Consider the following 23,420-nt stretch of genomic DNA (forward strand, 5'->3'; position numbering starts at 1 on the left):
ATCCGGTTCGATCTTTCCGCTCCCACGCCAACACCGGCCGCAGGCGCTCGCGGGTTAACCCCCCGCGGAGTGCATCCCGGTCATTCCCTAGGTGGGCATTGAAGCTCCTGAAGAAGGAGCTCCTGGTGGAGGCCTCTATGGTGGCGGCGTGGACGCCCATGCGCCCACACCCTTTCGATGTGGAGGCTGAGGCCGAATGGTTCCGCGGCGCGATGCACCGCATATGCGATGCCTCGATGCCCCGGGTCGGCCCTCGGCATTGCGGACGGCGGCAGTCGCCCTGGTGGTCGCCTGAAATTGCGAGATTGCGTGCAGTCTCCATTCGGGCGAGCCGCCAGTGTGCTAGACACCGCCGTCGCCGTCACCTGCGGCGCGACGACCCCGTCGCGTTCGCAGAGGAGGAGACCCGGCTGCACGGCGAATATCGCGCTGCGAAGGACGCCCTGCGGCTGGCCATCAGGCGGGCCAAGGAGCAGAACATGGAGAGACTCTTGGAGGCGCTCGAAGCGGATCCATGGGGAGCCCGTACAGGCTGGTGCGCGGTAAACTGCGCCCGTGGGCCCCCCCTTTGACTGAGCGACTTCAGCCTCAACAGCTGCGGGACATCGTTTCGGCGTTGTTCCCGCAGGAGCGGGAGGTTTTGTTCCCCCCGCTATGGGTGAGCCGTCGGACGCCATCGACGGCGAAGCCCCTGCTGAGGTGCCCCATGTTACTGGGGCAGAGCTCCGTGTGGCCGTTGTCAGGATGACTGCAAAGGACACGGCCCCCGGCCCGGACGGAGTCCATGGTCGGGTGCTGGCCTTGGCCCTCGATGCCCTAGGGGACCGGCTCCTGGAGCTATTTAATGGTTGCCTGGAGTCGGGACGGTTTCCGTTGCTCTGGCGGACGGGCAGACTTGTGCTGTTGAAAAAGGAGGGGCGCCCGGTGGATACAGCCGCCGGGTATCGTCCTATCGTACTGCTGGACGAGGCGGGAAAATTGCTGGAGCGTATTCTGGCTGCCCGCATCGTTCAGCACCTGGTCGGGGTTGGACCTGACCTGTCGGCGGAGCAGTTCGGCTTCCGGGAGGGCCGTTCGACCGTGGATGCAATTCTTCGCGTGCGGGCCCTCTCGGACGAGGCTGTCTCACGGGGTGGGGTGGCACTGGCGGTGTCTCTTGACATCGCCAACGCATTTAACACCCTGCCCTGGTCTGTGATAGGGGGGGCACTGGAGAGGCATGGGGTGCCCCTCTACCTCCGCCGGCTGGTTGGCTCCTATTTGGAGGCCAGGTCGGTCGAATGTACCGGGTACGGTGGGACCCTTCACCGTTTTCCGGTCGTGCGTGGTGTTCCGCAGGGGTCGGTTCTCGGACCCCTCTTGTGGAACATCGGGTACGACTGGGTGCTGAGGGGTGCCCTCCTCCCGGGTCTCCGCGTTATTTGTTACGCGGACGACACGTTGGTCGTGGCCCGGGGGATGATTATAGAGAGTCTGCCCGTCTCGCCACAGCGGGAGTGGCCCTCGTCGTCGGGAGGATCAAGAGACTGGGCCTCGACGTGGCGCTCAGTAAATCCGAGGCCTTGTGGTTTCACGGGCCGCGGAGAGCGCCACCTGTCGACGCCCACATCGTGGTTGGGGGCGTCCGGATAGGGGTCGGGGTGCAGTTAAGGTACCTCGGCCTCGTGTTGGACGGCCGGTGGGCTTTTCGTGCTCACTTTGCGGAGCTGGTCCCTCGATTAATGAGGACAGCCGGTTCTTTGAACCGACTGCTCCGAATATCGGGGGGCCGGATCAGGTTGTACGCCGCCTCTACGCTGGGGTGGTGCGATCGATGGCCCTGTACGGTGCGCCTGTATGGGCTGAGCCGCGCAATCGGGCTACTATGGCTCGGTTCCTGCGCCGGCCGCAGCGCACCGTTGCTATCAGGGTCATCCGTGGATATCGCACCGTCTCATTCGAGGCGGCGTGTGTGTTGGCGGGGACGCCGCCATGGGAGCTGGAGGCGGAGTCGCTCGCTGCCGACTATCGGTGGCGCAGTGAGCTTCGTGCTCTGGGCGTGGCGCGTCCCTCCAAAAGTGAGCTGCGGGCGCGGAAGGCCCATTCTCGGCGGTCCGTGCTCGAATCGTGGTCGAGGCGGTTGGCCAACCCCACGTGGGGTCTACGGACCGTCGAGGCGGTTTACCCGGTCTTTTATGACTGGGTGAATCGTGGCCGAGGACGCCTCACCTTCCGTCTGGTGCAGGTGCTGACTGGGCACGGATGCTTTGGAAAGTACCTGCACCGGATAGGAGCTGAGCCGACGACGAGGTGCCACCATTGTGGACACGACCTGGACACGGCGGAGCATACGCTCGCTGTCTGCCCCGCTTGGGAGGTGCAGCGCCGTGTCCTTGTCGCAAAGATAGGACCAGACTTGTCGCTGCCTGGCGTCGTGGCGTCGATGCTTGGCGGCGACGAGTCTTGGAAGGCTATGCTCGACTTCTGCGAGTGCACCATCTCGCAGAAGGAGGCGGCGGGGCGAGTGAGGCAAAGCTCTCCTCACTACGCAGAAACCCGCCGCCGCCGAGCAGGGGGTCGGGACCGGGGTCCCGTCCGTAACCCGGCCCCCTAAGAGCTTCGGGCTCCACCCGCTTTGTGCGGGGAGGAGCTTAGGCGTGGGGCAGCGTGGTAGGTCGCGTTCCCCCGACCGCTCCGGGGGAAGGTGTAGCGCGGCGCTATCAATCGGGCTCTTGGCCCGTCGACCGAGGGAACCGGCGGTCATGTTGCTGGCGGCCGCCGGTCCGGCGTCTGGGGACGGCGGGATGGATGTAATGTGCTTTGCGTAAACCCTGTCCCGCCGTCTCAATAACTCCGACTGGGTTCCCACCCGGTCCGAGGTAGGGCGCCGGCTGTGAGCGGCAGGAGTTTTTAGTGAGGTTCGACTCCCACATACCCCACCTGCCGTGCGGGTGGGGATCCGGCGATTTTCTCCTGTGGAAAAAAAAAAAAAAAAAAAAAAAAAAAAAAAAACCAAAAAATCATCCGACGAGCTACCGCCCGATTAGCCTCCTCATGTCTCTAGGCAAACTGTATGAGCGTCTGCTCTACAAACGCCTCAGAGACTTCGTCTCATCCAAGGGCATTCTCATCGATGAACAATTCGGATTCCGTACAAATCACTCATGCGTTCAACAGGTGCACCGCCTCACGGAGCACATTCTTGTGGGGCTTAATCGACCAAACCGTTATACACGGGAGCTCTCTTCTTCGACGTCGCAAAAGCGTTCGACAAAGTCTGGCACAATGGTTTGATTTTCAAACTATTCAACATGGGCGTGCCGGATAGTCTCGTGCTCATCATACGGGACTTCTTGTCGAACCGCTCTTTTCGATATCGAGTCGAGGGAACCCGCTCCTCCCCACGACCTCTCACAGCTGGAGTCCCGCAAGGCTCTGTCCTCTCACCCTCCTATTTAGCTTATTCGTCAACGATATTCCCCGGTCGCCGCCGACCCATTTAGCTTTATTCGCCGACGACACGACTGTTTACTATTCTAGTAGAAATAAGTCCCTAATCGCGAAGAAGCTTCAGAGCGCAGCCCTAGCCCTAGGACAGTGGTTCCGAAAATGGCGCATAGACATCAACCCATCGAAAAGTACTGCGGTGCTATTTCAGAGGGGAAGCTCCACACGGATTTCCTCCCGGATTAGGAGGAGGAATCTCACACCCCCGATTACTTTCTTTAGACAACCCATACCCTGGGCTAGGAAGGTCAAGTACCTGGGTGTTACCCTGGATGCATCGATGACATTCCGCCCGCATATAAAATCAGTCCGTGACCGTGCCGCGTTTATTCTCGGTAGACTCTACCCCATGATCTGTAAGCGGAGTAAAATGTCCCTTCGGAACAAGGTGACACTTTACAAAACTTGCATAAGGCCCGTCATGACTTACGCGAGTGTGGTGTTCGCTCACGCGGCCCGCACACACATAGACACCCTTCAATCCCTACAATCCCGCTTTTGTAGGTTAGCTGTCGGGGCTCCGTGGTTCGTGAGGAACGTTGACCTACACGACGACCTGGGCCTCGAATCAATTCGGAAATACATGAAGTCAGCGTCGGAACGATACTTCGATAAGGCTATGCGTCATGATAATCGCCTTATCGTTGCCGCCGCTGACTACTCCCCGAATCCTGATCATGCAGGAGCCAGTCACCGTCGACGCCCTAGACACGTCCTTACGGATCCATCAGATCCAATAACCGTTGCATTAGATGCCTTCAGCTCTAATACTAGGGGCAGGCTTAGGGACCCCGGTAACCGTACTCGTCGAACTCGACAAAGTGGTCGACGTACAACCTAACCCATGCATCAGCCCGCTGAGTTTCTCGCCGGATCTTCTCAGCGGGTCGCGATTCCGATCCGGTAGTAGATTCATTCGCGAAACAATTGCTCTTGAGTTGTTAGGTCTCCTTCGGAGGCGCTCGGGCGGTTGTTAGCAAATCCCGCCCCTCTTGGCTGAGCCTTTGCTCGCCCACCTGTCCTGGTGAAACTGGAAAGGCCTTCGGGCCACCAGTAAAGTTTCAATCATAAAAAAAAAAAAAAAAAAAAAAAAAAAAAAAAAAAAAAAAAAAAAAAAAAAAAAAAAAAAAAAAAAAAAAAAAAAAAAAAACTCCGTTAACTAGAAGCGTGCGGAATTGTTCGAGATGATACCGGCATCTCGTTTTTACCATCGCACCGTCCGCCACCGGAGTACAGTTCATCCATACTACCTGGAGCCACTGCCGTCATCCACAGTGCTTTTCCAGAGATCTTTTTTGCCACGTACCATCCGGCTATGGAATGAGCTCCCCTCCATGGTGTTTCCCGACCACTATGACATGTCCTTCTTCAAACGCGGCTTCTGGAGAGTATTAAGCGGTAGGCAGCGGCTTGGCTCTGCCCCTGGCATTGCTGAAGTCCATGGGCGACGGTAACTACTCACCATCAGGTGGGCCGTATGCTCGTCTGCCTACAAGGGCAATAAAAAAAATAAGCGTGTGTTTTCACGCGACTTCCAATAATCTAACATATCGCATTGAAGGTACAAGCAAAACGATATCTGGTCCCACTGCGCCTATAGAGACGGAATTTAGCGATAAAATCCACTAAGTCACAGTGCCGTACCGAAGCATGTAGGAACGAATATACCAACCTACATATTTAACCACTATTGACTTCTTATTATCTATACTAATATAATAAAGAGAAAAGATTTGTTTATTTGTTTGTATTGAATAGGCTCCGAAACTACTGAACCGATTTGAAAAATTCTTTCACTGTTTGGAAGCTACACTATTCCCGAGTGACATAGGCTATAATCTTGTTTGAAAAAAAATAGGGATCCTGACTAAAACTCCAATAATGTAGCCCAAGATGTAAAAAAAATACCTAAAATTATTCTTTACATCGCGTGCCCTGCGAAAACTATTGATGATAGAATAAATAATGTACTACGACTTTGTAAAACACATTATTATTTACAAAAAATGTCGCGACAGCATATGTCTAACTTTAATAGTTATGCCACAATAAGTGTTCTTTTATTTTAAAAAATAAGACGACGTCAAATATCGTTGAAATTTTTGTTAAAAACCCGAGCGGAGCCGGAGCGGGCCGCTAGTAATTAATATGCTGATAGATGATGTGTACTATTATGTAAATAGTTCTGAAATAGTGTATAGGTGAAATTAAAGCTTGATGCCCCTAAGCAGAACATAATTGGCCTCACAACAGAGATCAACATTCTTCTAGAGGCTATTAAATATATAATTCAGTGCGGACGGTGGCGCATTAGCTCTCTGTAAGTAACTAGATAAATTTTAGTTCGTTATTAAAGTTACTTTCCAAGTTACATTGGATATCCACATTAGAATAATGAAAGGAAAGTTTTATTTAAATAGCATCGTGACTTGTTCTAAAATAACGTGACAATTAGCTTTCACGGTACTTCTCATGCGTCACCACATGTCCTTCTTTAAGCTCTAATAAAAATCTAATATGAAAAAAAAAGAAAAAAGATATGCCCGCTGAGTTTCTTGCCAGTTCCTCTCAGGACGGAGGCTAGTTTCTGTGAATTGGCGGTAGTTCTTTTTGACGTAGAACAAGTATGTCCTTTCATTTATGTTGAATAAAACTTTTTTTATTTGATTTTGATTTGAAACTTAAATTTGGAAGAGAGGCCTAATAGACAGCATTTTTTATAGTGTAAATGGGTGAACGATCTTACGGCCCACCTGGAGTTAAATGGTTATCGGAGCCCGTAGACATCTACAAATTAAAATGCGCCGCCACCCACCTCGTGACATGAATTCAAGTCTCAGTTTTGACAGTACAACGGCTGCCTCACCCTTCAAACCGAAACGCATTACTGCTTCACGGCAAAATTAGGTAGGATGGTAGTACCTACCTATCCCGAATGGCAAGACCAGCAGTAATTACGCAAATTATAATATGTAATTTATTATGTAATTTTGCGGGTTCGATTTTTATCACACCTTGTAATTCATTAATATTTGTCAAGTACGTATTTCATTAGAAAAAATGGTACTTGTCTCCGGGATTCGAACTCCGTCACATCGCTAGATACGAATGCACCGGGCCCCTAATCTTTTAGACCACGACGACTTCCTTATCCAGGACATCAGTTAAATCAGACATTCGTCTGCTTTATTTATTTATAAGGACTAGTAAGATCTATGTTTTTATATAAGTCTTGGCGGTAGGCCGTATGCCGTCGGCTTACTGACGATAGTTGAACGTGACAACGTCATAAGAAAATACGCCTCAGAGCGAGGTAACGCCTCATGAGTCATGTTTTTTCGTGCGTGCAGCCGGCTCCATCGAATTATAAGACGTTCTCACGTCAATCTATTCTTGAAATGAACTTCAACGAAATATATATTAAATCAGCGTATAAAATAACGCTTCGCTGTTGCATTCACATACCGACCGGCTGTGGCGTCACAAGGCGCGCAGGAAGCGTTCATGGGAAAATCAAACTCGTTATGATATAGCGCTCAACCCACAGCACGTGTGACGTATATTACAGGGACGGAATCAGATGCTAGTGCTAAGAGACCCCCTTTAAAAAAGATAAAGTTGTTTTTTTAAGTTGTTCCGATGAATTCTTGCCATAATATTTTAGAAGTATTTTAGTGGTGCTACAGTGCATTGTTTTATTCTCAAAGACTGACTTTATTCAATTTTTTTGGGATGCAATTTTATGGTTTTATTTGAACGGTAGAATAGCCAAAGATGAGCAGGAACAATATTGACGCGATAGTATATATGAGCTCCAAAAACACTTAATCCCAAGCTAAGGAACCAAAGAATACTTTCGACTAATAATAGACCCCTCCAGTTACAAAATCCTTAAGTTCGACCCTTATATATTTTGTGTGAAATATTATTTTAACGTAACATTACCGAGCGCTGTTTTTGTTCACTTTCCGTTCAGGAACACGGTGAAAATTCCAATGAAATTTGTTTTATTTATTGCACTGGAGGCGTACATTACAGTCCACGTTGTATTCAATCGATATCGTAGACAAAAGATGTTGCAAGCTGATTGCGTTGAGACACTTTGAGGTATGAGATCGAAATTTCTTTTGTATTGTATAGCAGTCGTTCCTCTAAAATAGAGAGATCAATCTACCCGCGCGAATTCATAATCTATGACCAGAGTTTACCTAATATAAAAATTTATATGTTGGCAGTATCAATCAGTAGATATCTTGCTTTTTTGTCAATAAGAAAATCTAATCAGCGTTAGATCCGTATTGCTTACCTTTACAGATGACTTAAATAATCTTATAAAATTACTAGCTGTACCCGTCCGCTTCGCTGCACATTTAAAATTAACATTATTATTGCTCACCCAGACAAAGATTCTCACCATTAACGCCCCCGGAACTGGTGTGGGGAGTCCAACACTCATATAAATATTAGCCTATCCATTAAGTACATGTATTTTCTACATGGACACTAAGTTTCAAACCAATAGGAGGTATGGTTCAGTAGTTATAACGGAACATCCGTAAAAACCACTATAGATTTATATATTAGTATAGATTACTTTACGTGTTCTACATTAAAATTAATTATCTAGATATATTCACTTAATTTAGTTAAATCAAAACCAATATACTGTAAACGATGATTTAATGAGAAACTTATTCAAAATAGTATAACATGTTACACCACAATCATATTATGAACGAATAAATTAAAACTAGCCTCAAACATTCAGGCCACGAAACGAGCGTTTAATTAAAGCTCACGAGACCGCATCAGGCCGGTCGATCTACTAAATGTAACTGTTGCGTCGCTTCATTTTGTGAAATATTTTACCGCCACTCAACTATGGTCAGCCCACAAAGTACGCGGTTGTTGTGCTATACTTGGCGTACACTATGCCTCGTATTACTGGTGGCCTATCCAGTTTCACCAGGACAGGTGGGCGAGCAAAGGCTTAGCCAGGAGGGGTGGGATTTGGTAACAGCTGCCCGAGTGCCTCCGAAGGAGACCTAACAACTCAAGAGCAGCTGCTTCGCGAATGAATCTACTGCCGGATCGGAAACGCGACCCGCTAAGATGATCCAGCGAGAAACTCGGCGAGCTGATTCATGAGTTTAGTTGCACGTCAAACTCTTTGTCGAGTTCGACAAATACGGTTACCGGGTCCCTAAGCCTGCAAGCCTGCTCCTAGTATTAGAGCTGAAGGCATCTAATGCAAAGGTTATTGGATCTAATGGATCTGTAAAGACGTGTCTAGGGCGTCGACGGTGACTGGCTCCTGCGTGATTAAAATTCGGGGAATATTATTAAACGTATAGAGCCAAATGAATTCATTGCTTATGTGGTACACGATTGACCTCAACTCATTGAATTACATGAGATCGCAGTCTCGTGTTGTATGTATCTACTAATTTGAAAAGAAGACGAGCTCAAAGTCCACTTGACATTATACAGTCAACGGAACCCAAACGACACAGTATCAAGATGAATTGAATTGCTATAGTTATTCTATATAGCTATATTCAATATAATTAAGACCAGCGAATCTTGTAATGGATACTTAGACAATAGTTTTGAAGTCTTCGCGGCCTAAAAGATAAGACACCCGGTTCATTCATACGAACATTCATTCAACGAACATTCATTCGAACGAACGATGGGCTATGTCGGTGCTCGAATTCCGCTGGCAGGCATCAATTTTTATAATCAACTAGCTGACCCGGCAGACTTCGTAGTGCCTCAATTGATAAATAAAAGAACTAAACTTTATAAAATAAACATAAAACAAACAAAAGGAATCCGTCCGACGGGAGGGACATCAAAGGAAAAATAAAATTGTTGTTTTATTTAATTCCGAGCATTTTCATATTTATCTACCCTTTAAACCTTCTCTGGACTTCGACAAATAACTCAAGACCAAAATTAGCCAAATCGTGCAGCCGTTCTCGAGTTTTAGCGAGACTAACGAACAGCAATTCATTTTTATACATATAGATTAATTACTTATCTCATGATAGGCAACAGAATTCACACTGCGGTGCCAATGGCGTCTGGTAAGCGCCTAACGTAATGTGAACAAGCATATAGAAGCATTAAAAAAATTGAAGGATAAGCTGTGTCCCTTTTACCATCTCCAGTAACATAATGTACGTTAAGTATAAAAGTTTTCCTAATTAAAACAATTTTAGCCGCACGTGTCCGAGTATCACAGCGCATAGTTTTACAGTTACGGCGATGTTATCAGTGGCTTTAGATAGCGTAACGTAAGTTGGTTATGCTTAGTATGCGCTTTAACGTTTTGAACGGAAGCTACATGTTTTGGAATGATAATTATTTTCCCGCTTTTCAGAACAAAATTTGTTTAAGTAAATCGACGGGTGTAAGGCTATTTTTGGTTAAAGCGACATTTTTGCAACATTAAAGGAGAGCCATTTAGAGTTTAAGAAATATTATATATCTATCTTTATATATAAAAATGAATTGCTGTTCTTTAGTCTCGCTAAAACACGAGGACGGCTGGGTCTTGAATTATTCGTAAAAGTCCAGAGAAGGTTTAAAAGGTGAATAAATATGAAAATGCTCGGAATTAAATAAAAATAACAATTTTCTATTGTTTCCTTTTGTTTGTTTTAAGTTTATTTTATACAAAGGTTTAGGTATTTCATTTATCGATTGAAACAGTATGAAGGCTGCCGGGTCAGCTAGTAATATATAAATATATTATAACAAAAAAACTTCGTTAGCTATTTGAATGTTGTAAACATAATTGAAGTTAAATTAAAAACATAGAATTGTTGATACTAATACCAAATAAAACGAACCTTTAATTACAAAGATAAATGTCGCTTATTAACCAAAATGACGCTTAAACCAAATAGTCTTTCAACCCTCGATATATAGGTGTATTTGTGACAGCATAATCGCGTTACCAATAAAATAATCCTACTATTAATGCATTTAGCATTTTACTGGTGGTAGGACCTCTTGTGAGTCCGCACGAGTAGGTACCAACACCCCGCCTATTTCTGCCGTGAAGCAGTAATGCGTTTCGGTATGAAGGGTGGGACAGCCATTGTAACTATACTGAGACCTTAGAACTTATATCTCTAGGTGAGTGGCGCATTTACGTTGTAGATGTCTATGGGCTCCAATTACCACTTAACACCAAGTGGGCTGTGAGCTCGCTCGATAAGCAATTTAAAAAAAATTGAATAAAGTATGGGCAGTAAGAACATATCGCTATCTCTCTCACACATCAACATATTAATAGTCTAATGTCATAAGCTTAAATATGCATCACATTCTATAACAAATGATTGGCTTCAATCAATTTCAAATCAAATCAAATCAAATCAAAAATTTTTTATTCAACATAAATGAAAGTACATACTTGTTGAACGTCAAAAGAACTACCGCCAATTCACTAGAACTAGCCTCCGTCCTGAGAAGAATTGGCAAGAAACTCAGCGGGCATGTTTTTTTTTTTTTTTAATAAGCAATTATTATTTATTAATTTTTTAATATTACATTTTTTTTTTTAAATATGAGTTTTTTACAATGAGTATTATAACGTAACAATTACTACAATATTGAAATGCCCGGAGCGAGCAACTCATTCCCACTTTGTGCAATCTTCTAGATAATCATTGACTTTATAGTAAGCTTTATTGCACAGATGTTCTTTAACAGTTTTCTTAAACCTATGTATATGTAGGTTCTGAACATCATGTGGGATTTTGTTGTACAGGCGCACAGACAAACACCCGAATGAATTTCGTATCTTATGTAACCTACTCATCGGCACAACAAGCTTGTGTTTGTTCCTAGTATTTCTATTATTTATGTCCGACTTTTTAGGAAACTCCTCAATATGTTTACGAACATACATCAAATTTTCAAAAATGTACTGGGATGGCATAGTGAGAACTTTAATTTCTTTAAATTTCTCCCTCAGGGATTCCCTTGAGTGCATGTTATAAATAGCGCGTATAGCTCTTTTCTGCAGAATAAATATCGTTTCTACATCGGCCGCATTGCCCCATAGCAAAATGCCATAGGACATGACACTGTGGAAGTAACTAAAGTAAACTAAACGAGCCGTGTCCGCGTTTGTTAACATTCTAATTTTTTTTACTGCGTATGTTGCAGAGCTGAGCTTACTCGCCAATTTATGAATATGAGGTCCCCATTGCAGTTTGGAGTCCACTGTTATACCAAGAAATACGGTCGACTCAACAAGCTCCAATGATTCCTCAGAAACAATTACATCACTATCCACTTGTCTCACATTTAAAGATGGTTTAATACATTTTAAAGTAAATTTAATACATTTAGTTTTCTTACTATTCAATAATAGGTTATTGATACGGAACCAATGAACCACACACGAAATCGCATCATTCACTTCGTCATAGACTTGTAATTGTCGTTTAATTTTAAATAATAAAGATGTATCATCTGCGAATAATACGACCTCGTGTCGGGACTCAATAAAACTAGGTAAATCGTTTATATATATTAGAAATAAAAAAGGACCCAAAATGGAACCCTGAGGTACACCCATTTTCAACAAGGTACCTGAAGATCTATTACCTTTCACATCTACTGTTTGTATCCGTCCTGATAAATAGGAAGTAATAAGTTCCAATGCACCATCCCTAATACCATAGTGATGTAGTTTCCTCACCAATGTTTCATGTTCAACACAGTCAAATGTTTTGGATAAGTCACAGAAAATTCCAAGACAATCATGTGATTCCTCCCAAGATTTAAAAATATTTTTGACTAGATAAGCACCTGCATCAGTTGTAGAGCGACCCCTGGTAAACCCGAATTGTTTATTATGAAGCAGGTTATTTGAATTAAAATGTTCTAAAAGTTGTGTCAAAATTATTTTGTCAAAGATTTTACTCAACGTAGGGAGTACTGAAATAGGTCTATAGTTAGAGGGGTCATCAGTACTACCAGATTTAAAAAGAGGAATCACTTTACTATGTTTCATTAAGTCAGGAAATACACCACACCTAATACAATCATTAAAAATGCTAACAAGATGAGAAGCAATAATGTCTATTACAGACTTCAAAATCTTTACTGATATTCCCCACAAGTCAGCTGTATTTTTTACATTAAGGCTATTAAAACTTTTTATAATATTGCTTGAATTAATTTTCTTAAATTTAAAAATTTCATTACATTTGTTGACATGTTTATGCAATAATATTTCAGCTGCTGTGGGGGATGAATTTAGAGAAGTGGTAGTTGAAACTGGAATGTCAGAGAAAAACTTTTCAAAAGCATTAGCCACATCTTCATGACTAGTTACCAATTTATCATCTATTTTTAATGAGAATTCTTGGTGGCTATTTCTGACTTTTCCACTTTCTCTACTAATGATGTTCCAAGTCATCTTTATCTTGTCAGGGGCATTTTTTATTAAATCACTTAAATGTAAAGATTTTGCCGCTAAACAAACTTTTCTAAATACTTTTGAATAGTTCCTGACAAAGGTCTTTTTACACAATTTTGATACGATTTTCAAATTCGCTGTTAATATATTTCATTTACTTATGTTTATTTAAAAAATCATAGGCAAAGCCCCCCATTCTTCGGAAAAACATACATTATCCCGTTAGTAATAATGATAGAAACAAAAAAAAATCAGCAATTCCATTAAAAAAACGCCCTTCGAGCGCTTTGATTTTAACAACGAAACCATAACGCGGATTACTCGGGCATACATTGTTCCGTGAGCTGTGTTCCTTGAATATTCTTTTATCACGCTTTTCCGCTAGTTAAAAGGCGAGTTATAAAAATAAATGAGCGAACCTGTTTTGTAAATAATAAGGGCCCTATTAGATGTTGCAGCGCTATGAATTTTTGTTAGGTAATCTCACTTTGGTTATAGAAGGTAGTAAGCCTTGAGCGTGGTGCCACAGGATTTAGATAACAGAGAAACTTGGTGGCTTCAGTCTGCCCATACTGAGCTATCACGGCAGCTCAATCTAGACATGGACAGGCAAAGATAAAACTTTTAAATATGATTTATTATAAATACGAATCAGACTTAGTTTTACAATTAATTCTCGCGTTTTTTATTTTCATCATATTAATCTGGTGTTTCAACTATTTTATACAGTTATTATTTTATATATATATACAGTTTTTAGTCGTCTACTTAGCTGTTATTTGTGGAAATTTTAATATCATACTACCGTCAATTCTTTTAAGGATATCTTCTCGTCGATTAAGCTTGTCGTATATTCAAACTTTCATGTTGTATTTTATACAGAACACACTGACAGTATCTTGAGGTCTAGGAATTCATTTGACTTGGGTTTCCATATACACAAAATAACACTGGGTGTTAGGAGACCGCTTCCGAAAACGAAGACTGAAAAAACCAGGTGTCTTATCTTTTCGGCCGCGAAAACTTCAAAACTGTTATCTAACTACCCATTACAAGATTCGCTGATCTTTACTACAGACGATAGTACTAATGACACCTTTGATGAAGGGACGAAAAAATAATTTCATTGCTGGTTTTTTTTTAGTAAGCTAATGTATTTTTATGAAATTATCATGTCATTTAGCTGTACTAACATGATCGAGCGTAAATAATGCTAATAAAACGTTTTAAAAATATGATTTTTTTAATCAATTTTTTTCGTCCCATCGTCAAAGTTGTCATTAGTACTATCGTCTGTCTTTGTATTCGGAAGCAGTCTCCTAACACCCAGTATATTGACAAAGAAAACTCAAAATGAAACTCAAAAAGAATTTACTATGACATCTTCTCCACAGTTTTTCAAACGATTTCTTTTGTTATGATCACTAGCTATTAGTGTCAGTATTATCCGTGTTTCATAATGTCAGGGGAAGATCTAAGTATTAAAATTGTCGAATTTCAATCATTTGGCGAACACTAATTAGTTACAATGCCCGTTCAGTAATTCATTAGAAACATATCATTTGGCATATAAGCCCTGTGATCCTTAGCTGTTGGCACTACATGACTTCTATCTTGTCTGTTGTAAGAAAATTCTACCTCCACTGTTCCTAATTCCCCTCTAAATTTATTGATGGTAGAACTAGTTATTTTACCGGTGGTAGGACATCTTGTGAGTCTGCGTGGGTAGGTACCACCGCCCTGCCTATTTCTGCCGTGAAGCAGTAATGCGTTTCGATTTGAAGGGTGGGGCAGCCGTTGTAACTATACTAAGATCTTAGAACTTATATCTCAAGGTGGTTGGCGCTTTTACGTTGTGGATGTCCATGGGCTCCAGTAACCACTTAACACCAGGTGGGCTGTGAGTTCGTCCACCCATCTAAGCAATAAAAAAAAAGCCTTCGTTATGGTATGTATGATAGGACGATAGTGTTCAGTTAAGATTGAAAAATCGATCTGGTATGGCAAGTTGGCATTACCGTTGATGTCTGTGGACTTCAGTGATCACACAACACCAGTGGAAGCGTTCCTCCAATTACCCAACAAAAATAAAGAGAAACATTGCACTAAAATGTATTTTGTTATTTTAATCTGAGCACTGCTGTGTTCAATGTCTACATAGAATAAGGAAGAAAACAGACGGCCACTAAATTAGAAACTCATTTGATTTAACAAAAGAAAACAGTATCCGTTCGTAACATTAAAAGCATTATTTGAAGTAAAATAAATAATTCATAAGGAGGTAAATCTCTTAAATTTAATTTCGGTTAAGTTTAAATTGGATTTCAGAAGGCTTTAGAGTTCGTCCAAGTTTTATCGAAATGTGCGATCCGGGACGCGTCGCTACGGAGCTACGAGTTTGCTACGCTGCTACGGTTCGTAGCGCTCTACGGGATTACTTCAAGAAATCGCTTTTAATGCAGCATTTAATATTTAAATTGTTGTAAAAACGAAATACATATGTGTATTTCAAAGTGAACTTACCTATGGCGATGAGTTCAAAAACCTAGAGTTAAATAATGTTTTTATTTATTCTACCTAAACTGGTAGCCTTGAGAGGCTATTCCAGCGTAACCTTAACTAGTAGGTGAGCTCACGGGGCTCACCCCTGACGACATTGCTAACATGAACCCTAGCAAGAGCCGTGCTTCGCAGAATCTACCACCGGATCGGAAACGCGACCCACTGAGAAGATCTGGCGAGAAACTCAGTGGGCTGTGTCTGAGGGTTATAAATAATGCTATACAATTTACAGTTTTATACGACGGAGACGGTCATTAGTTTGGTAGCTAAACGAAACGCAGCACGATTCCCGAGAGATGGCAGCACGATTGCGGTATCGTCGGAACTCGGCTAACTTCGTGCTACGACAGAGCCTAGCCGATGGAGGCGCATAGCCGCCATCACAATTACCAACCAGCCTTCTTGAAGAGCGGTGCCTCCGTCTTAAGAACTGTCATTCGCTTACGTTTGCTAACGTCAAAAGAAGATTTCTAAATTGTTCTAAGACAACAAACGTGATTGGTGTACTCAATATTTCTCTGAGCTCGATCGCCCTATTCGCCCCTACGATGGCTGACGATGGTGTTAATAATTGTGGCTTCCCCGACATATATAATATTTTCTCGTTTTGCATATTTAATTTGCATAATTGTGGAAATGCTGGTAATTATTTTTTTATTGCTTAGATGGGTGGACGATCTCACAGCCCATCTGGTGTTCAGTGGTTACTGGAGCCCATCGACATCTACAAAGTAAATGCGCTACCCACCTTGAGATATAAGTTCTAAAGTCTCAGTATAATTACAACGACTGCCCCACCCTTCAAACTGAAACACATTACTGCTTCACAATAGAAATAGGCGGGATGATGGTACCTACCCGTGCGGACTCACAAGAGGCCCTACCACCATTAATAGTACGTAACGTAAAGTTCCTATGAGCAGGTACCATAAATCTTCTTATCTCTTATTTATAAAAAGACTTCGACTTTGAACTCTGCTCAAAACGCGAGACGATTATCAGCTAGTAAATAACACACATCAACTTCTCATAAAACGAGTCCCACATTTTTTAACGGTAGGCAGCGGCTGGGCTCTGCCCCTGGGATTCCTGAAGTTCATGGGCGATGGTAACCACTCACCATCGGGCGGGCCGTATGCTCGTCTGCCTACAAGGGCAATAAAAATAAATAAAAATAATACATATTTCAAAACAATCGTTAAACGTCCAATGTAATGTAACCTTTTATTTATGCCCAAGTTTTACGAATTCGCTAAAATAAAAAGCCCCCAGGGACAATAGTCTCTCTCTCGTAAAATAGAAATTGAATTGTAATTCGTTTAGGAACCCCCTTTAGCATCCCTTCATCCCGTGGGACACACTGTTTTGTTTTTATAATGTAAATGTTATAATAAAATGATAAACTTTCTGGCTTTTTTCCGCTGGATTTTCCTTCTAAATTATTTTCATGGACTAAAACAATCGCCTGTTTCATCTGGGGACCGAACACTGTATACCGCGGATGTGGTTATCTGGTCTAATTTCGTCTTTCTGTTAATGTTCGTGTATGATGTAAAACTTGTTCTTTTTTAGAAAGGTGTACGAACACATAGCACGTGTTAAGTTAGTGTTAATTTGTTATCGGAGCCAAAATCATAAAAAAATATTAAAAAATTAGCGTCTTACCTACCAGATCGCAGTCACTTGTTACTTGCCAAGGTCTCTCAAATCCTTAGGGACCGCCTGAACTTTCACTTTCGAACGAGTTCTATACCAGGCGTCGTTTAAAATCTTAAATCATAATACTCCCGTAAATTATTACTTCTAAGATGGCTACTTATTGTAATAACGCATTTAATAGTTACTTTCTATCCCATGTCTGCGGGCTTACGATAGTTGTTGTTATCCTAGGGTACCTCGATGGTACATAGAGCCCTCAAATGTTATCTTTTTTTATATTGCTTAGATGTGTGGACGAGCTCATGGCCCACTTGATTTTAAACGTTTACCGGAGTCCATAGATATCTAAAATGCCGCCACTCACCTCAAAACGTGATTTCTAAAGTCTCACCTTTAACTATGGCTACCCCGCCCTTCAAACCGAAACGCATTACTGCTTCACGGCAGAAATAGGTAGGGTGGTGTTATTTACCTGTGCGGACTCGTAAAGCGTCGTACCACCAGTAATTACGCAAATTAAAATTTTGCTGGTTTGATTTCTATTACACGTTATGCTAATTCTTCAACGTGGAAATCAATTGTGAACATATGTTAAGTACATATTTCATTGGAAAAATTGGTACCTGTCTGCGGGATTCGAACACCAGTGCATCGCTACATACGAATGCATCGGACGTCTTATCCTTTAGGTCACGACGCCTTGACCTCACTCCAGGTGATGCCGGCAGTCCTCATCTCGCTCTCCACGGAGTGCCGTCAAGTATGTACAAGCATACCGAAAATTTCATAAAAAAAAAAACAACTTATAAACAATTTTACAATCACGCCTACGAACCGCGAAACCCTATCAAATTTAATCTTATTTGTTCGAGAGATACAAGAATTGACGGCGACCGCGCTAACGACCGCTTAGAAAATTAATTGCTTCAGCGCTTAAGACAATAATAAAAACATGTTACCAGTAAAAGGGAGAAACTTTGATTGAGTGTTGAGCTTTACAGTAGGTACTGTGAAAGTTTTGTCAAAAATAAAGCATGTTGCTCGAAGCCCCGCCGCTTCTGACAAATTGCTTGTGTTACGCCGACACCCTAACCCGGTTTTTGTTTGAAGTGTTCCTATACAAGTATACTAACTAGAACATCATAGAAGCAGAGAGTGCGAAATAAAGCTATTTTATACAGGGTAAGTGAAATAATAACTTAAAAAACTAAAAAAAATAAGCTTTTAGAGCCAAACAAAATAAAAATAAGCATTCAACTTCAGCAACTTCAAATAAGGCTTGTATCTAATTCTTTAAGTTGCTTGTACGATATCCTTGTTTGTCTTCTGCATCTCACTGCAAATATCATTTCTATTGACCCTAATTTGTCATGTCAATGTATTAATTGTTATTGTTTTATAAATACATAATTATGTTAAGTTATTTTATTATTGTAATAAAATTCTACCGAAGTACAACTTCAACACTTTAAGCACTTCACAAACACTTTAAAATTCTCTATTCGCTTCTTTCGCTTCGCTTCAGGTGATCCGTTCGCTGTTTCGCTTCGAGTAGCTCCAATTACTAACTGGCTGCGTGCTATCTCTACAACGCTTTTATAGTCGAGACGAAATCCCTAGAATCGTCGAGAATATTCCACAAAAGCCGAGTACTGTGTTTCCGCTCTCTGGCAATAGAAGACGTTCTACTTCTCGAGCGTTCTAGATGCTACTAGATCATTCGATATTCGTTCGACTAATGGGCGATAGATGGTTTTACTCTTACTGGCGTAACATTATTAACTTGATATATGATCGTTGTATATGTATTTGCATATGTGCATTTACATGTTTGTAAAAATAGTAAATAAGTTTATTCCATACCTGAGACATTTCTACCTGAAGTCGGTAAAACATCGCACTCGTGTCTGCGCCATGTTTTTCACTTTACCAACTTAGAACCGCCCAATCGCTTCACCAACCAAATTCTTTTATCGAGGTTTTTGTATGTGCTAAGTTCTTTCTGTGGATTCTAGGAAAATATCTAAACTGACTTCTAACATTTGTTTGTGTGAGTTTTTATTCGTAAAATGTTTTATGTGCTAAGGCACTACGATTTTGTATTACTATTATAATATGTACTAATGCAAATTGTATAATATACCAGAAACTGTTAGCTTTTCGGAGAGTCCCCTTCATATGTCGGTCTGGGGCCCGGCGAAGGGGGCCTAAGAAGACGACGTGCAAGCTGCTCTGCACGCGTTTTACGCAAGAGCATCCGGGTGATGGAAGGCCGGCTATCCTCGACCCACGCTGGTTCTAACCCAGCGGGGTATTTCGTAGGATAACCCATTCAAACCGGTGCCATCTAGGCGGGCTTCGGACAGCCTGCCGACCGAAAGGGCTGGTGGTCGTGGCGCCGACGATCGCTGGACCGGCGTCCCGAGGGGGAGGGTGATAGGAGAGATGTGCTCCGCACTAAACGCTTCACTCTCCTCCCCTTGCCTTTTCATGAGTTCTGTCTCATGCGAGGCTCGGACGTGGGTTGTTGAGCGACAGGAGGTTTTAGTCGGTTCGACTACGACATGCCCCGCCCTCCGTCCCCAGTGGATGGTGGGAGTCCGGCGATTTCCCCCTGACCAAAAAAAAAAGGTTTTCGGAGAAAATCCTCAATTCATGATAAATCATCTACACTGGAATTCTTTGGCAAGAATTATATTGTAAAGGAATTATTTTGGTCATTCGATCGATTTATTTTCTCTGTAACATTTCTACTCAATTCATCTTGTCTTTTCATTTTTATACACACTAACAAACCTAAACGAGACACTATTATGTTTTAACAGATTTAGGGCCTGGCCTCCGGCGTGCTGCAAGCAATGTATTACAATTAGAATGAATTACGGAGGCACGGTCAGCGGAGAAACAAAAGCATATCGGCCAGCCGCCTCCACCCTCAATTACGGATCCATAAACTTTAAGCTTCATATAATAGTATGCATTTGTGCTTATTTTTATTTATTTATTGCTTAGATGGGTGGACGAGCTCACAGCCCACCTGGTGTTAAGAGGTTACTGGATGTCTATCATCCACAACGCAAGTGCCGCCACCCACCCTTAGATATGAGTTCTAAGGTCTCAGTATAGTTACAAAGACTGCCCCAACCTTCAAACCGAAAAGCATTACTGCTTTACGGGAGAAATTATAGGCGGGCTGGTGGTACCTACCCGTGTGACTCACAAGAAGTCCTACCACCAGTAATTACCCAAATTATAATTTTGCGGCTTTGATTTTTATTACACGATATTATTCCTTCACCTTGGAAGTCAATCGTGGACATTTGTTAAGTACGTATTCCATTGGAAAAATTAGTGACCGCCAGCGAGGTTCAAACACCGCTGCATCGTATTGTTTCAATACAGTCGTAATATTTTCAATGTATGTTAAGCTATACACTTTCCTTACACTTTGTATACACAATAAAAAATATAACGTTTACAGGTCTATCTAAAACCAACAGAACTAACAGAAAATCTTTAGACTTAATGGGGATTAAGGCACGCTGTTGGAGAACAGTGTGCCTTGAATAGTATTTCGGTTGACAAATCTAGAGGACACAGTCAGAATTAGTTCTCCACTCAGCTCTTACCCTAGTTTACGCTACCTCAAATATTTTTCTTAAGGTCCTCTGAATGAGAGCTTGGATACCGACGTAAGACTCTTGAAGATGACTTGAAGGCGGGCTCTTGATAAACACTTATGTTTAAAACCTAAGAAAAAACACCTTTTTTATTGCTTAGATGTGGATGAACTCGCGGCCCACCTGGTGCTAAGTAGCTGTCGGAGGCCATCGATATCAGCAACGTAAATGCCGCCTCTTACCAGGACTTATGAGTTCAAAGTTTCAGTTTTACTGTACAACGGCTGCCCTGCCCTTCAAACCGAAACGCATTACTGCTCGACAGCAGAAACCGGCAGGGTGGTGATACCTCCCATGGGGGGTAACACGACACCCTACGACCAGTAATTACGCAAATTTGCGGGATAAGGACACCCGTATAGTCGTGTCGTCCGATACGAATGCACCGAGAGCCTTTATCTTAAGCGACGACAACGTCACACCTTCGACCTGGTATTAATGGTAACCTAGTTACCGGGGCTCATTGACATGAAAACCTGAACGCCGCCACTCAACTTGAGACACGTGGCTGATATTTGAATTGGGTTATATAGCATCTTTATTGTGGACTTTTAAAACTAGCACGTATAACTGCTTCGCCCCAGAAATCATCTGGATACTGGGAACACTTACAACATGCCCTCCACATCATCATCATCATCATCATCATCAGCCCACAGTGTCTGTGTCTGCCTGTGTCCACTGCTGGACATACGCCTTTTCCAATCCACGCCACTGAGCCCGGTCTTCGACTCTCCTCATCCACCTCTTACGGCCACCGTTCCGAGGTCATCGCCCCACCTAGTCAGGTATTCTCACGTCACTTTTTTCATTGCGCTGTCTCCACTCAAAAACCTGTCTACTCCAGCGATCCCACCACAAGTAAATACCAATTGGTGATCGCAGTATGCGGATACAATACTTAAAGAATGCTGATGTCCACTTTCCAATGAATCCCTTAGTAGCCACTATGGGAGAGGATGGGGTAGTGCAATATAAGCCACCACACGGCCTTCCCATAAATATCGCATTAAAATCTATTTCCTAACAATTGTATAGAAGTCTCAATTAATTATAAGTTAAACAATAGACCACAAAAAGGCGAGAACGTTAATCTGTGCACACCGATTGTATTTACAGAGTTTTGTATTAAAACAATGCCGCTACATACTCGTCCCCAACGCTCATAGTATATCTTATAGCAGTACTACAACTATAAAGTAAAGTTGTAAGACGAGCTACGATTTATTAGTGTGCGATATGACATTGATATCTCAGCTATATGACTCAATAGACGACAAGTTTTTAAGTACATATTAGTAAAAATAAGTGAAAATTTAAGATATGATATTTAATCCAATAAAAAATTTAAAATGTTCTTCACACGGTGACTAAGGTATTTAATAATATGGTTGTATAGATACTTGAATATAAATAAATATAAAATAAGCCTTTATTGCTGTTTTACTTCATAATTATTATCTTAATAATATCTTTATTGCTTAGATGGGTGGACGAGCTCACAGCCCACCTGGTGTTAAGTGTTTACTGGAGCCCATAGACATCTACAACGTATATGCGCCACCCACCGTGAGATATAAATTCTATGGTCTCAAGTATAGTTACAGCGGCTGCTCCACCCTTCAAACCGCAACGCATTACTGCTTCACGGCGTTTCCGATCCGGTGGTAGATTCTGCGAAGCACGGCTCTTGCTAGGGTTCGTGTTAGCAACGTCGTCAGGTCTGAGCCCCGTGAGCTCATCTACTAGTTAAGGTTCCGCTGAAATAGCCTCTTAAGGCTATCAGCTTAGGTAGGAAAAAAAAAAGCTTCACGGCAGAAATAGGCAGGGCGGTGGTACTGTTGGCGACGTTGCGATGAGATGTTGGTGCAAGGCTTATTCAAATAAAAGTGAACTGTATTTATAGCTGGTTTATTAAATCGGGTCAAAGCTAGTACAATTTTACGGGACCGACAATGATTGTGTGTTTTTCGTTGATGCACGTCGTTTTATTTTGGAAGTCCACGCCTCTCCCCCGCTTCCGCCGCGGTGAGGAAAATAGGGTTGCTATGTTTCGAACTGGTACTTAACCGCGCGGACTCACAAGAGGTCCTGCCACCAGTAACATACTACTACCAGTTGTATATTTTCTTTGTAAATATCGAGTGGTCAACATGTGATTCCAACAATAATTATATCAAATATCTTCTTTGTTTCGAATACTTATATAATTTACCTTCTGTTTTGTCCCTACACTGTGTTGACCGGCACCAAACGCGACCGCAAGCCGCGTAACGACCGTCCAGTATTGTATTTACACAGAACAAAATTTTCGCCATTACGATGTACCACCGTAACAATCCGCTGCGCTCACACTTTATTGAATTCCATGCAGATGTACGGCAAAAACGTAAAACATTTTATAGTTTATATAATTGAATTCTCAAAAAAGAACTCTATAGCATCGAAGTAGCGACTAATTTTCGAGGTATAAGCAACCGTAGTATCTACCCAGACGGACCGTAATACCAGCTCTCAAAACATGGATTAGAAAGATTTTGTATCTTAAAGAAACTTTTTTGTTATGGAAAAAATTCTCAAGTAATCAT

Source organism: Bombyx mandarina, chromosome 17 (genome assembly GCF_030267445.1).
Source record: "Bombyx mandarina strain Sakado chromosome 17, ASM3026744v2".
Taxonomy (NCBI): domain Eukaryota; kingdom Metazoa; phylum Arthropoda; class Insecta; order Lepidoptera; family Bombycidae; genus Bombyx; species Bombyx mandarina.